The sequence below is a fragment of the Equus asinus genome, chromosome 10 (genome assembly GCF_041296235.1).
Source record: "Equus asinus isolate D_3611 breed Donkey chromosome 10, EquAss-T2T_v2, whole genome shotgun sequence".
Taxonomy (NCBI): domain Eukaryota; kingdom Metazoa; phylum Chordata; class Mammalia; order Perissodactyla; family Equidae; genus Equus; species Equus asinus.
Window position 1 is genome coordinate 66891063 of NC_091799.1, and position 13597 is coordinate 66904659.

Here is a 13597-nt window from a genome sequence, read left to right on the forward strand (position 1 = left end):
AGCATAATTTTTCAAGAGTCATCCATGTTGTAGCATGCATCAGAATTTCATTCCTTTTTAAGGCTAAATAATATTCCATTGCGTGTATATACTACATTTTGTTTATCCATTTATCTGTCAATGGAGATTTGGGTTGTTTCCACATTTTGGCTATTGTGAATAGTGAAGCTTTGAATGTTGGTGTGCAAAAATCTGTTCAAATCCCTGCTTTCACTTTTTTGCGTAAATACGTAGGAGTAGAATTACTGGATCATATGGTAAATCTATGTTTAATTTTTTGAGAAACTGCCATCCTGTCTTCCACAGTCACTGCGCCATGTTACATTCCTACCAGCAATGCACAAGGGTTCCAATTTCTCCATATCCTCACCAACACTTATATATTTTTTTAAATAATAATAATCCTGATGGATGTGAAGTGGCATCTCATTGTGGTTTTGATTTGCATTTCTGTAATGATTAGTGATATTGAACATTTTTTCATGTGCTTGTTGTCCATTTGTATTTCTTCTTTGGAGAAATATCTATGCAAGTCCTTTGCCCAATTTTAAATTTTGTTGTTGTTGAGTTGTAGGAGTTCTTTATGTATTCTGGATATTAATCCTTTATCGATATATGATTTGCAAATATTTCCTCCTGTTCTGTAGGTTGCCTTTTCCCTCTGTTGATAGTATCATTTGATACATAAAATTTTTAATTTTGATTGTCTAATTTATCTATTGTTTTCTTATGTCGCCTATGCATTTGGTGTCATATACAAGAAATCATTGCCAAATCCGACGTCATGAAGCATTTCCTCTATATTTTCTTCTGAGAGTATAAAGTTTTAGTTTTTATGTTTAGGTCTTTGATGCATTTTGAGTTAATTTTTACATGTGGTATAACGTATGAGTCCAGCATCTTTCTTCTACATGTGTATATCCAGTTTTCCCAGCACCATTTGTTGAGGACTGTCCTTTTCCCTGCAGAGTGGTTTTGGCACCCTTGTCAAAAATCATTTGATCATATATGCAAGGGTTTATTTCTGGACTCCCTATTCTACTGGTCTATATGTCTGTCTTTATATTAGTACCATACTGTTTTGATTACTGTGAAAAAAAATTTAAATCTATTTAAAAGATTTAAAAGAATTGTAGGTAGAACAAAACGTCTCTTCTTTCTCTCCTTCACCAGAGGTAACCATTTGTGAAGTTGATGTGCACAATTCCATGAGTGCTTTCATACATTTATTGCATGTTATTTATAACTTACTTTGTACATTTTAATCTTTTTGTTTTTCCTGAGGAAGATTAGCTCTGAGCTAACATCTGTTGCCAATCTTCCTCGGTTTTTCTGTTTTTGCTTGAGCAAGATTAGCCCTAAGCCAGCATCTCTGCCAATCTTCCTCCCCTTTATATGTTGGTTGCCACCACAGCATGGCTGACAGGTGGTGGAGTTCTGCACCCGGGATCCAAACCCTCAAATCCAGGCCACTGAAGTAGAGTGCACTGAACATAACCACTATACCACGGGGCTGGCCCCTGTATGTTTTAATCTTTTACTTAAATATTAGTGCTATGATCTGAATGTATGTGTTCCCCCCTTCCCCTAAATTTATTTGTTGAAATCCTAACCCTCCAGGGTGATGATATTAGGAAGTGGGGCCTTTAGGAGGTGACTAGGTCATGAGGGCAGAGCCCTCAAGAATGGGGTTAAAAGACGCTCCAGAGAGATCCCTTGTGCCTTCTACTATATGAGAACACAACGAGTAGGTAGCAAACTGCAACTGTGAGGGGGGAGCCTCACCAGCACCCAACCTTGCTGGCCCCGTGATCGTGGGCTTCCCAGCCTCCAGAACGGTGAGAAATACATTTCTGTTGTTTATAAGCCACCCAGCCTGTGGTATTTTGTTATAGCAGCCACGAGGATTCAGACAACTAGCACACTACATGTGGCCTTTTCTAGTTTGCTCTTCTTCGTTCAACAATATCTTTTGAGGTTTATCCACCCTGAAACATGTACATTTAATTCACTCATTTTATTTGTTGTATAGCATTCTGCTATATTCACATGGATTCAAAGTATTTAAATCCATTTCTCCAATGAGGGGCAGTTAGGTTGCTTCCAACCTTTTAAAAATAACAAAAGCACTGCCACAAACATTCTTATGTATGTCTCACACATGCAACAATTTTTTTAGGGTAGAAAACTAGAAGTGAAATTGCAGGTGTTGTAGAGTAGCTTGGGAAATGGTGAATTTTAGCACTGTCGCCTGGGTGTTCATGACTGAGGCGGCTATAAGCGGTAAGGGGCTAGTTATTGGAACTCTCAGTAGTTACCTGGTTAGAGTATATATGTCATTTCCATTAGTCTTATTCTAAGGGGCTGTTGTTGTTGTGAAGATGTGATGATGGATGAGTTTGACCGTGTAGTGTCATCATTCGATCACATGGCTGAATCTTCTAGGAAGCAGGCCTTCTAATGGATCATTGCCAGCCTTGGTCTTAAAACCTCGCAAATTGTTTTGTCACTTGTTAGACAACTTAAGACTATGATATTCTGAATTTGATCAAATTGGTTTCAGACACCTGAAATGGTAGATACAACAGTATTCTCAATTTTTAAAAATAGTTTTTCATTTTTAACCAGGAATCTGAAGTAGGGTTGAGAGATATGTTGTTACAGAAGCAGATAACTTAGAGACTGTTATTAACTGAAATCAGTTAACATCTTACTTCTCCAAAAATGTGTTTGGCAGAGGGACTGCAGGAAGGAGGACTTTAGTCTCAGCCTTCAACGTGCAAGTTACTGATCTGGATGGTGAGTCAGCACACTAGAGTGTCCTCTTACATGGGCGGTTGGTGCTCCAACAACGGGAACTGATCAACTAGAGACCTACCTTTAGAATTGGCCTCAACCCTGAGTTCTTTGCAAGACCTACTTTAAACTTCATTACATGCTTTCATGTTACAGTAAACACCACACTCACTAACATTCCCAAACTAGCCAAAGACAACCAAAATAAAACCAGACAAAATCTGTTCTGTTCAGACAGTAGAATGGTAGTTACCAGAGGCTGGGAGGAGGGGGAAAGGAGAGAGATTGATCAAGGGGTACAAACTTTCAGTTATAAGATGAATAAGTTCTGGAAACCTAACGTACAACATGGTGACTGTAGTTAATAATAATGTATTGTTTACTTGAAATTTGCTGAGAGAATAGATCGCAAGCATTCTCACCACATACACACACACACACACACACAAGGTAACAATGGGAGGTGATGGATGTGTTAATTAGTTCGATTTTGTCAGTCATTTCACAAGGTAAACATATATAAGAACATCACTTTGTATACCTTAAATACATATAATTTTTATTTGTTAAAAATAACTAAGTGATTTTTTTAACTGTCCTGTTTAAAACATGAGTTTCAATAATATTGCTAATGACTTTTGTAATTCCATATATTTGACTGACTCTTTTGATTGTTAGAGCCCTGGGTCAATTGCAACAGAGAACACAGTTTTATAGACCAAAATCTTTGGAAAGTAAAGTACATATTCAAAAGCTAAGTCATTGAGGTTGCTAGAGTAAATCATTGCTGATCCCATCCTTGGTCAGGCTGAATATTTGTCCTCCCAGAAATAGGTAGACCTGTCTGTGATGCAAAAGGCTGTCAGGAGATGTCTCCATTTGAACCAGAGAGCTGGTGTATTAGCAAGATCACTGGTTTAAGCCAGAAGGCCTGGGGTTGAGTCCTGGTTCTGTAACTTGCTATTTAGATGGTCTTGAGTGAGTCTGTTAGCTTGTCTGAAATCTCAGTTTTCTCATCTACCAAAAGGCAGTGACAAAACCATACTTGCTTCAAAGGATTCGAGGAGATGGAGCATGCAACAGTTGTTGAAGAACTGTAAACTCTCTGAATTGTCGCATGAACATGAATGGTTCCCTCGTAGTCACTGAAGGCCCAGGTTCTAAACAAGAGCAAGAGTGGTACATTTGTTACGTATTCACTGTGTTTTGATAATAGGCATGTCATGTCATTTTTACTGTTTGTTCTCTTGACTTTCTATTTTCTATGAGATTTAGACTTCTTGCTCACTTTAATTTTGCTAACCATGATGCAACTCGTGGACCTAACCTAAGCAGATTGGTGACGGACCTTGAAAAATGGTCTGAGTGGTGGAGGTTGTTGTACTTTTTCCTTTCGCTGAAGCTTAACCAGTTGTTTCAAAAAACATTCAAGAATTTTGTGATAAAGGCAGTTAAGAATCTCTAATTATTCATCCTAGGAAGTTCAAAAGTTCTTGGATCTTGGCTGAAGACTGTCATCAGATTCTGAGTAGTCACAGCAGTTTGGATCTAGGCACAGATTTTGATCCTGACAAATAAAGACAAGTTGTAGTAATCCTGGAAGTTATTCTTTAGATGTGATGAACATAAAGCTCTCTTCAAATGAACAATACAAGTATCATATGAAACATGACAAAGGATAAAATGCTGCACTGGGATGTTTTCATATATCTAGTTTGGAGAAATCAATTTTGCTAACCATCCTCCCCCACCCCCACCCACCAGCAAAGTTCTATGATTCAAAACAGGATTTCCTGTATGCTACCAGAAGCATCTGTGACTTTTTTTTTTTTTTGCCAGTTCTTCTAAAGTTCCCCGTTTGGGCCTTTCAATCTCTTGCCCACATTTTTCCTGAGCCCCACACATGGTACGGTGCGGGCTGAGCCTTGCAGAAGGGCACGAGGCCAAAGGGAAGAGTTAGGACTGAAATCTAGCCACGTGCCCTGACATGGGTTTGTGTGGCCTCAGAAGAAAGGGTGACTTTTCCTAAGTTGTATAAGGTGCCGTATGGGGTAGCAGAGGCTCTGCCACCTTCCTCAGCGTCTCACTTATCTGCGTTCTCCTCCATACCCTAATTTCCATTCTTTGACCCGTAAGCTGCCTCATCACCACCCATGAACCTAATCTCCTACTAGAAACCCTCTCACCCTCTGTGCCTCTCCAGCTGTCCCACAGGCCATTCCAAAGCTCTCTCACTCTCTTGCTTCCAAAGAACCACTTCTAATTCAAATACCTTTCATAAGATAGACTCAAGGGTCATTTTCAGAGTGTCATTCAAAGCCCATGAGAAAAAACAAACTTCACTGGTTTGGTGCATTGATTTCCATGACTCTAAAAAAAATTAAAAGGATGAAAGCTAGGTTGAGTTGAAATGTGAAATTATCAAGAGCAAAACAGGAAACAAATGTTTGCTCAGCTAACCGTTTCCTACTGAGGGCTCTCTGTGTAACGTCTCTATGAGGAGTTCACTGTTCAGCCTTAAACAGATTGAAATGACCGATAGGGGAAAATCACACCAAACCCAAGGGCTCTGTGGAAGCAACGTTCAGCGAGCGCCAGGCCCCTGAGCTGCTGCAGAAAGGCAGGTTGTGAAGGCGCGTACGTGTCAGTGTTGAAGGGAAGCCTTTGAAAGCTATCTTTCTAATAGGATGAATGTGAAAGCCACAGGGGAGAAAAAAAAAGGCAGCACGAAACTGCCACCGGAGCATTGCTTCCTGCCCGGGTAGCTCCGGCTCTTTGCTGACAGTTCTTCTTAGGCCTTCTCTGGCTTCAAAGGTTTCCTCTTTTCTATTTTTGGTAGCGGAATATGGATTTAGATCTGCATAGTCCCTCTCCACGACTAATCCGTGCTCCGAAGAGAGGAGGGTTGCTGGTTCCTGTTGGCTATCAGTTCTCTTTCTTTTCAGCACCTCCAAATGATTTTTAATATTAAGGACACAGATTTATGGGAAGGAGTCATTGAGTTTTCAAACTGATTTGTAGTCTCCTAATTTGCACATTCCTTTCTCCAGCAGGGGCATCTCAGAGATCATCTCGAGTAATGGAGCCTGACTTCTGTGATGAGTGAAAGAATCCAGGTTGGTAAAACAGATGGCCATCGAATGACCAAAAAGTAAGCAAGGATGATTTGCATCAGTGTGACATGTAACTGATTAAGCATGATTCCATTTTGGAAAGAAAGAATTGATGCCTATGTAATCGAGGATTAGTTTAATCTGCATAAACTGTAACAAAAAGCTACAAGCTATGCCAGACGGAATGCTGAGGACCCTGGGCCATGCAAAGGAAAATACATTGCCCAGAGCAAGCATTTTTAATTTCTTGAGTGTTTAATTTCATGCCCTCTAATTCTGTTTCTTGAATCACTTCTGTTTTTCCTGATCTCAGGACTACCTAACTTTGCCGGCCCACTAATAGTAATAACCTTGGATGGGTTGTCTTTTATAGGCAGATAGCTCAACATTTTTTTTTTTTTAAAGAAGTATTAAGCCCTTTAGTCCTCTCATAAAAATATGGGGCCGCCCACCAGGCTGAATGCAGGGCTGGGGATCAGGAATGCCGCCCCCTCAGTCCAGCTGCCTCTGCCCACGTGGTCTTAATCAGGGTCTCCCTCTGTGGCTTTAAAAGGGTGACAATCTTGTGCTTGAGAAGGATTATTGTAGGAAGGTGTAAACTGAAGCATCAAGGGCTTGCCTCACCTCCCCAAGGTTACCACTATGTTTCTTTGCGCCATGGCGTCTGGTTTGACCTTCACTACCCTCCAGAAGCTATGAACCCACACAACATGAATATTCTATGTGTGCCATTTGACTTTATTTTGTTTTACAAAGAACAAAATGAACAGAAACAGTGGGATTGGGGGAAGGGGTGGGACTATGAGAATCAATTCTAGGGATTTTGCAAATGGATAATTGGCAAGAAGCAAAACCAAATGTCAGTCGTGTATTGGGTTTCCAGCACTGGGAAAGTGTCTTTAAATATATTTTACATAATGGTTTTGAGCAGCAGGCAGCATTATCTGCTAAGTGGCAGTATTGTCAGTGAGCTAAAAAACCACATAATGGAGTTAAAAAGAAAGCCTCCTTTAACCTTTCTCCAGAGTGTTTTTACCCTGTTGAATTTTCCAGGGGTTATTTTAAATGTGTCCCAATGTCAGACTTGTTCAGAAAGAGAGTATTGTGTCTCCCAAGAGAATGATGATTTGCTTTTTTTTTTTTTAGTGGAGCAAAATGCTAACTTTTAATAGACTGTCTATCCTTTTCCTTCAGAATAAGTCCTCCCTCAGAATTCCTATGCAAATATTCAAACTCCCGAGCTGGGAAAAGGTTAAAAGGAACTGAGCAAGTCTATAGTGGCTCTTTCTGCGATGCACTCCAACACTTGGCAGGATGAGGTGTTCATAGCAGGTGCTGGATTTGCTATAAATGGACAATTTATAAACAGAGCTGACAACTGGGAAAACAGAGCAGTGGGGAATGCTGGCATTCCAGGGGCCAGCGGTTGATTTCCTATCAGATGGTCCTCAGCATGGAATTATTGATAGCTGCTGCTCTGAAAGAAAGCCAGTTGGCTATTGCATAAAAGGGCTGCACCTCAATTCATGCCTGATCTACTGGTAGATATTTTAAATAGGTCAGTGCAAATTAGCTTCTTCAGGTTGGTATTTCCTTAATTAGCAATTTAATTGCAACGTCTTCTCCTCCCCTTCAACATTGACTGAATTTAACTCTCTTCCCTCTCTGTGATGCCGGAGGACTGGCACCTGAGAGAAGGCTGGCTGAAACAAAAGAGGAGCCCCAGGGCAGCGGGGGAGGATTCAGAGCAGGCTTTAGTGCCCAAGGCCAACACAGAACCTGGCTAAGGCAAGCCATGTGTGCAACCGAGGGCAGCATTTTTGGCCGTGTGTCCTGGGGGGGAAAGGAACAGGGCCTTTGTGCACTGAACCCTGGGAGAGAATCAGAAATGTGCAGCAAATGCATCTCATTTCTCCTTTGCTGTTTGTCAAGGGCTGCCAGCACACTGGGACATTCCTAAGACCCCCAGCAAGGTTCTGCTTTCAGAGTATTCCCATGGAGCAATCTAATGATCACATTCATAGCTTCCATTGTTTTTATTTACTGTTTTGGACAGATTTAGCCCTGCAGAAAAGCTTGATGGTAGTTCCTAGACAGATGGCATTGGCTGGCGTTCGTACATATGTATCTGCATCTTTGCATTGGTGCAGTTCTGCTAGGAGCTAGGGAAGTGGCTATACCTGTTTGTTCTAGCTGTATGAGCTGTTTTTCCAGAAGACGTTTGTTTCGCTAGGTCTCTACTTTTCTTCTGACCACACCCTGTTGTTTTTCTCTTCAGAACAGACTGACGGCCTGATCCTGCAAAGAACTTTGACTTCCTTACAAGGAGTGAAAATTGTACAGCCTGAAGATTAAGTTTTTGAACTGGATGCCCATCCCAGCTTGATGGTTGTCCCGGGCACGAGGGAGTATAAAGAATAGGGCATTGAGGGAACCCGGAACAGGGACTGTTTGATGCCACATAATGGCAAACATCCCCAGATTAGACAGAGATCTTAAGCGTTGTGGTAATGGATGCTTCTGTTATTGGTGAGAAGTCTTGTCTGTGAGTGGAATGGGAATCTTGCCTCTGGGTTTCATCACAGCTTCATCGACTGTGGTGAGCTCTCTAGCAAAGGTGTGACAAATCTTACTGAGCACGTTTTGTTTATGAAGAGCTGTACTGGGTGCAAGAGGTATAAGAAAGTATAGGCACAGTACTGTAAGCCAGAAGTTCATGATGTGGTTAGGGAGATGCACCATATTCTTGTGAAAAGATGATTAAGTTGGGACCAACAGGGCATGTAAAAGCCAGGAACAACCAGGGAATGTTCTAGAAGTGCCGGGGACAGAGTGGGAGCTGGTAGGTCAGGGAAGACTTGAGGAGAAGGATAGGACTGAAGCTGGGCCTTGAAGGGCGGGAGACTTTCAGTGATTGGAAATGTGAAAAGGAGACTATTCCAGGTGGAGGAAGACCATGCTGAGGCCCTGGTGAGGAGATGGCCCCTGAGCTTGGGTGGAGAGGAAAGAAGGATGTCCTGGGAGGTAAGGCTGAAGGATCACACAGATGTGGAGGCCACACAGAGTTTGAAGTTCATCATGTTGGATCCTCCTGATCAGGGAAGGGAGCCGAGAAAAGCAGGATGTCAGGAAGGTGAAGGCAGAAGAGAGTGGCAGTCACCTCAGGAGGAGCTCACAGGGTCCCATCTCAGTGACAAGGCTTAGGTCTGCAGAGCTGTGTGGACTGTGCTGTGTTCTAAGCCACTGTTTGTAAATGGAGCCCTCCTTCCTTGGCATCCCTCTTCCTCCCCGGAAGCCTCTGCTCACCATCTGACTAAACTGGGGCCACCCAAGCTTCTGCTCAGGGAGTTTCCCCACAAGCCTGGAGCCAAAGCGAAACAAAGGCAGGTTCAGTTTTTTAAAGTTCACTGCTTGATTCTTATTTGCTCACTCTTGGATTCCCATTAGTGCTGCCCTGACTGATTTGAGGCCTTACTAGACATTTGGACGATTTCTTACTTTCATAGCTAACTCAGAAGGTCATCTTTGAGCTCTGGAAGCATCTGCTCAACCTGACAGACAGCTAAGTCAGAGCCACAGATCTGGGGGTGGGGGTGGGTCTGCCCTGGTCAGGGAGGGCTCCCCTACTAAGAGCCCTGGGAGGAAAGGAGCGTGGACCCCTCTTTCTTGAAACTTTTTTCCGTATTTTCTAAACACCTCAATGTGTGGCCTGTAGGCAAACAGCTTGAGTATCACCTGGACGTTAGTTAAAAATATAGAATCTAAGGCTCCACCCCAGCCCTACTGGATCAGGATCTGCATGTTTTACAAGATCCCCAGGGATTCATACGCACATTAGCGTTTGAGAAGTGCTGCTTTCAACCTAGTAGGATGGAAGGATCACCTGTGGAGCTTTTATTTATTTATTTATTCTTTTTGAGGAAGATTAGCCCTGAGCTAACTACGACCAATCCTCCTCCTTTTGCTGAGGAAGCCTGGCCCTGAGCTAACATCTGTGCCCATCTTCCTCTACTTTATATGTGGGACGCCCACCACAGCATGGCATGCCAAGCAGTGCCATGTCCGCACCCAGGATCCAAACCAGTGAACCCCGGGCTGCCGAGAAGCAGAATGTGTGAACTTAACCGCTGCACCACTGGGCTGGCCCCTGGCTGTGGAGCTTTTAAAACATTCTGTGGCATATTACATACCCCAGACAAATTAAGTCAGAATCTCTAGGGGTGGAGCCCTGGCACTGGTATTTTTTAAAAAGTTTTCAGATGATTCTAGGTACAGCTTGAGTTGAAAACCACTGGCCTATGGTCTGTGTTAACCACTCTGTTTCCAAGGCACCAAATTCCCCTCATACTGTAAAACAAAACACCACTAACCTTTTAGCCAGAGACCCCGATGGAGTGAAAACAATACTCACTAAGCATTTATTCAGATCTGGTTAGAAAATTCCTGGCCAAGAACAGATGTAACCACTGGATTCACTCAAAAGTGTCAAGATGGTAGCTTGTTAAAATTCCTAGTCTTGAGTATTCTCTTCTGGCCTTGGAGGGTGGCTCTGTGTAGAACCTGGAGGACAGTTGCCTTGCCCCTAATCTTGGTTTCTGAGGAGATGGTACCCAGGCCTGTGCCACAAGGAGCCATGTTGCCTGCCTATGGACAGCAGAAACACACTGAGGAATTCAGAGTATTGATTTTTCACACTAATGGTCACTTTCAGGAAGCAAAAAAGGGTTTAAAAGCAGTTTTCCACCAATCATCAGCCTAGGGTAGATGTCAAACTTTAATAACTATCGCGGTTATTTCAATATACCTTCTTTCCCATTGAGGGCTTTCAGTTACTTAATGCCAGGGTGCTGGGAACCTTCAGGGGTGAATGTCAATGAGTGTCAAGTCAGTCTCTGATTTTCCTCAGTGCTCCCAGCTCTGCTGAAACATCATGGATTTTCCATTGACAGATTCCGATCCTGAGCCAATCTTGGTCAGGGCTTGGAGGGTATTAGCAACTCTGTTTCTTCTTCTTGCCTTATCCCTGCCTCTTGGTGCCCCCAGGATGGCGATGGACCTGAGCACTGCTATAGGAGCTGTGGCCTTTCTCCTCATTCCTTATTTTTTGTCCTCTTAGAACTAGGTATGAATTGTAGCCTGGTTATCTGAGGTCTACACATGCTCCTTAACCCTTTCTAGAAACTTCTCTGGGGTGGATCCTGCTTTGAACTAGGACATCCTAGAATTAGTGTGCTGATCTTTGTCTGTCTGGGGTCTCCAGGTTCTGTGTCCACTCAGCGCCTCAGCACCATACATACTGGTCTGCATTAAGCTTGAGGTCACCTTGCCCCTTTGCACACTGCAGTTGGGACCGCTGGACACTCCCCTTGGGGGCTCACATCTTACATGGCCTCATTCCCTTGGCTGTGGCTCCTTCTTTTCTTGGTTTTCTCTCTTTTCCCTTTGGCTTGGCATTATGGTTTCAGCATAACTCAATGCTCCTACCCCCACTCATACCACAGGAGCAGCACCTGCTCAGATGTGACCACAGAGACAATGCCACAAGGGCCGTCATTCTCAATAACAGTAGTAACATTATTTTTTGCTGATGAGGAAACGGAGTTGGAGATGAACCAGACAGTGGTGGTGAGAAGATCCCAACTTTCTTGCTTCTAGTTTGAAACATTTAAGTCTTCTTCAGTTCCACCTCAGAACATTGCAAGTCAAGATGACCACGGAAAGAAATCTGAATAACTAAACTGAAATCCTGCATTGATGCTAAACTGAAGTGACACTTATGTTTGGAGTTGGGGTTGGTTCATTCATACATATATGTACGTATATATAAAATACATATTTACAAGTATATATAAATACATATATACTGAAATATGTGTGCACATTTACTGAGAATGTAGCAGGGGTGTTTGTGAAGTGGGCACCAAGTCCAGAAATAGACATTGTTGCCTCCACTTAAGGTAAAGGACAGCCCACTAATTACCCTGTGAGGTGCCTGGGCTGCCAGTGCTGGCGACTCCTAGAGGGACAGAACACTTACTAGTCTCTGGAGGCAGACTCATGAGGCAGATCAGAGGATTTTGGACCTTGCTGTTGTCTGTGAAAGAATTTATAATTTGTACCTTGCTGTGCCCAGGTTGCTCCTAGGCACCCTCCCTCTGGTGCTTGAAGTTGGTATGCCTTCTGTCCAGACAAGTAGCTTCTTGGGCTATTAATTATGTAGTTAAAACTCTAAACCTTCTCATTTTAAATGATAATAAAATGTTTAAAGGTATGTTGCTTATAAACCTATTTTACTTTTTGTCTTTCCATTTGTTCCCATTTTATTGCCTTTCATCGTGGGCTGGCTGACTGGCCAAGCCAAGCTAATTACTGCCTTATTGTTTTTGGAAGACTAGGTGACACCAAGATTATTAATGAGTCAATAAATTGGGGCTACAGAAGAGCCTGGCTATTTTTCCCTTGCCCGTTCTCTCGTTAGGCATGTTGTTCTGCTGTGGCTAAATCTGAGAGGATGGGCACTGTGAAGTTGGCGGTTGATGTGGCTGAGAGCACTGGTCCATAAAGAAACATGGAGTAGGCAGAGACTGCAGGGACCTGGAGAGTGAGAAGGTCAGGGGGACCACGTAATGGGAGAAAGGAAAGGAGGAGAATTCCAAACTGAGAGTTCCACCCTCTGTCAGTTAGAAGCATGTCCACTCTCTGGTCAATACCCATGGCTTGTGCTAGCATTGAATCAGTGTTAAGTTGACTCCTTCATGAATACACTCACCTCAGTTAGAATGGCACCAGCAGTTACCTGGTTTCTATGGAAAAGGGTCGGAGTAGGTGATGAAATCTTTCTTCTTCCTGTCTTCTTGTTAAATCTAACCCATTCTTTTTTTTTTCAGTTTCTTCTTTTTTTAACCCCTTCTTAGACTGAAATAAAATCTAGCAAAACCTTTATCAGAGACTCTTGCTGTTTTTAAACTTTATAAAATAAAGACTGATAGTCTTTTTTTTCTTGAGGAATAATATAGTGCCTATTGTATAATGACACAACAAATTATAGGACAAATGAATTGTTGCTTTCTTGATAAAACTCTATTTGCTCTAAAAGTTGTGCAGGATATATCTTTATCTTTTTTTTTTTTTTTTTTTTGCTGGGAAAGTTTTGCCCTGAGTAACATCTGTTGCCAACCTTCCTCTCTCTCTCTCTCTCTTTTTTTTCCCTCCCCTAAGCCCTGTACATAGTTGTATATTCTAGTTCTAAGTCCTTCTGGTTCTGTTATGTGAGCTGCCGGCACAGCATGGCTACTGACCGATGAGTGGTGTGGTTCTGTGCCCAGGAACTGAACCCAGGCCGCCGAAGCAGAGCGTGCTGAACTGTAACCACTAGGCCATCAGGGCTGGCTCTCTTTATTTTATTTTTAGATTTATTTTTAAAATAAAGTGTATTTTTCCATTACAACAATAATATGGAAATACAGAAGAGTAAAAAGAAAAGAAAATCATCCTTGGTCTCAAAGACCATTTCTGTTAATATTTTTCTGTAATTTCTTGCAGATCTTTCTATCAAGAGGTTTTTTGGTTTGTTTTTTGGCAGGGAAGTTGGGTGGGTGGAATGTGGGGTATAATATGCACAGTTATTTTTAAATTTAATTCAATTAAAATTAATTTGGTTTGGAGGCTTCATCCATCGTTTGGAGTCA

At 42.3% G+C, this 13597-nt stretch overlaps 1 long non-coding RNA gene across 4 annotated transcripts; it reads left to right on the forward strand.

The window, feature by feature from the left end:
- Positions 1–5249: 5249 nt before the first annotated feature.
- Positions 5250–12973, forward strand: LOC106843370 (uncharacterized). Of its 4 annotated transcripts, none has more exons than XR_001401178.3 (3): positions 5250–5433; positions 5847–5947; positions 8188–12973. It is a non-coding gene; the product is annotated as an uncharacterized lncRNA (long non-coding RNA). The 4 variants fall into 4 exon arrangements; XR_006528531.2 differs by having other exon boundaries at positions 5251–5420; XR_011506469.1 differs by having other exon boundaries at positions 5256–5416.
- Positions 12974–13597: the final 624 nt, after the last annotated feature.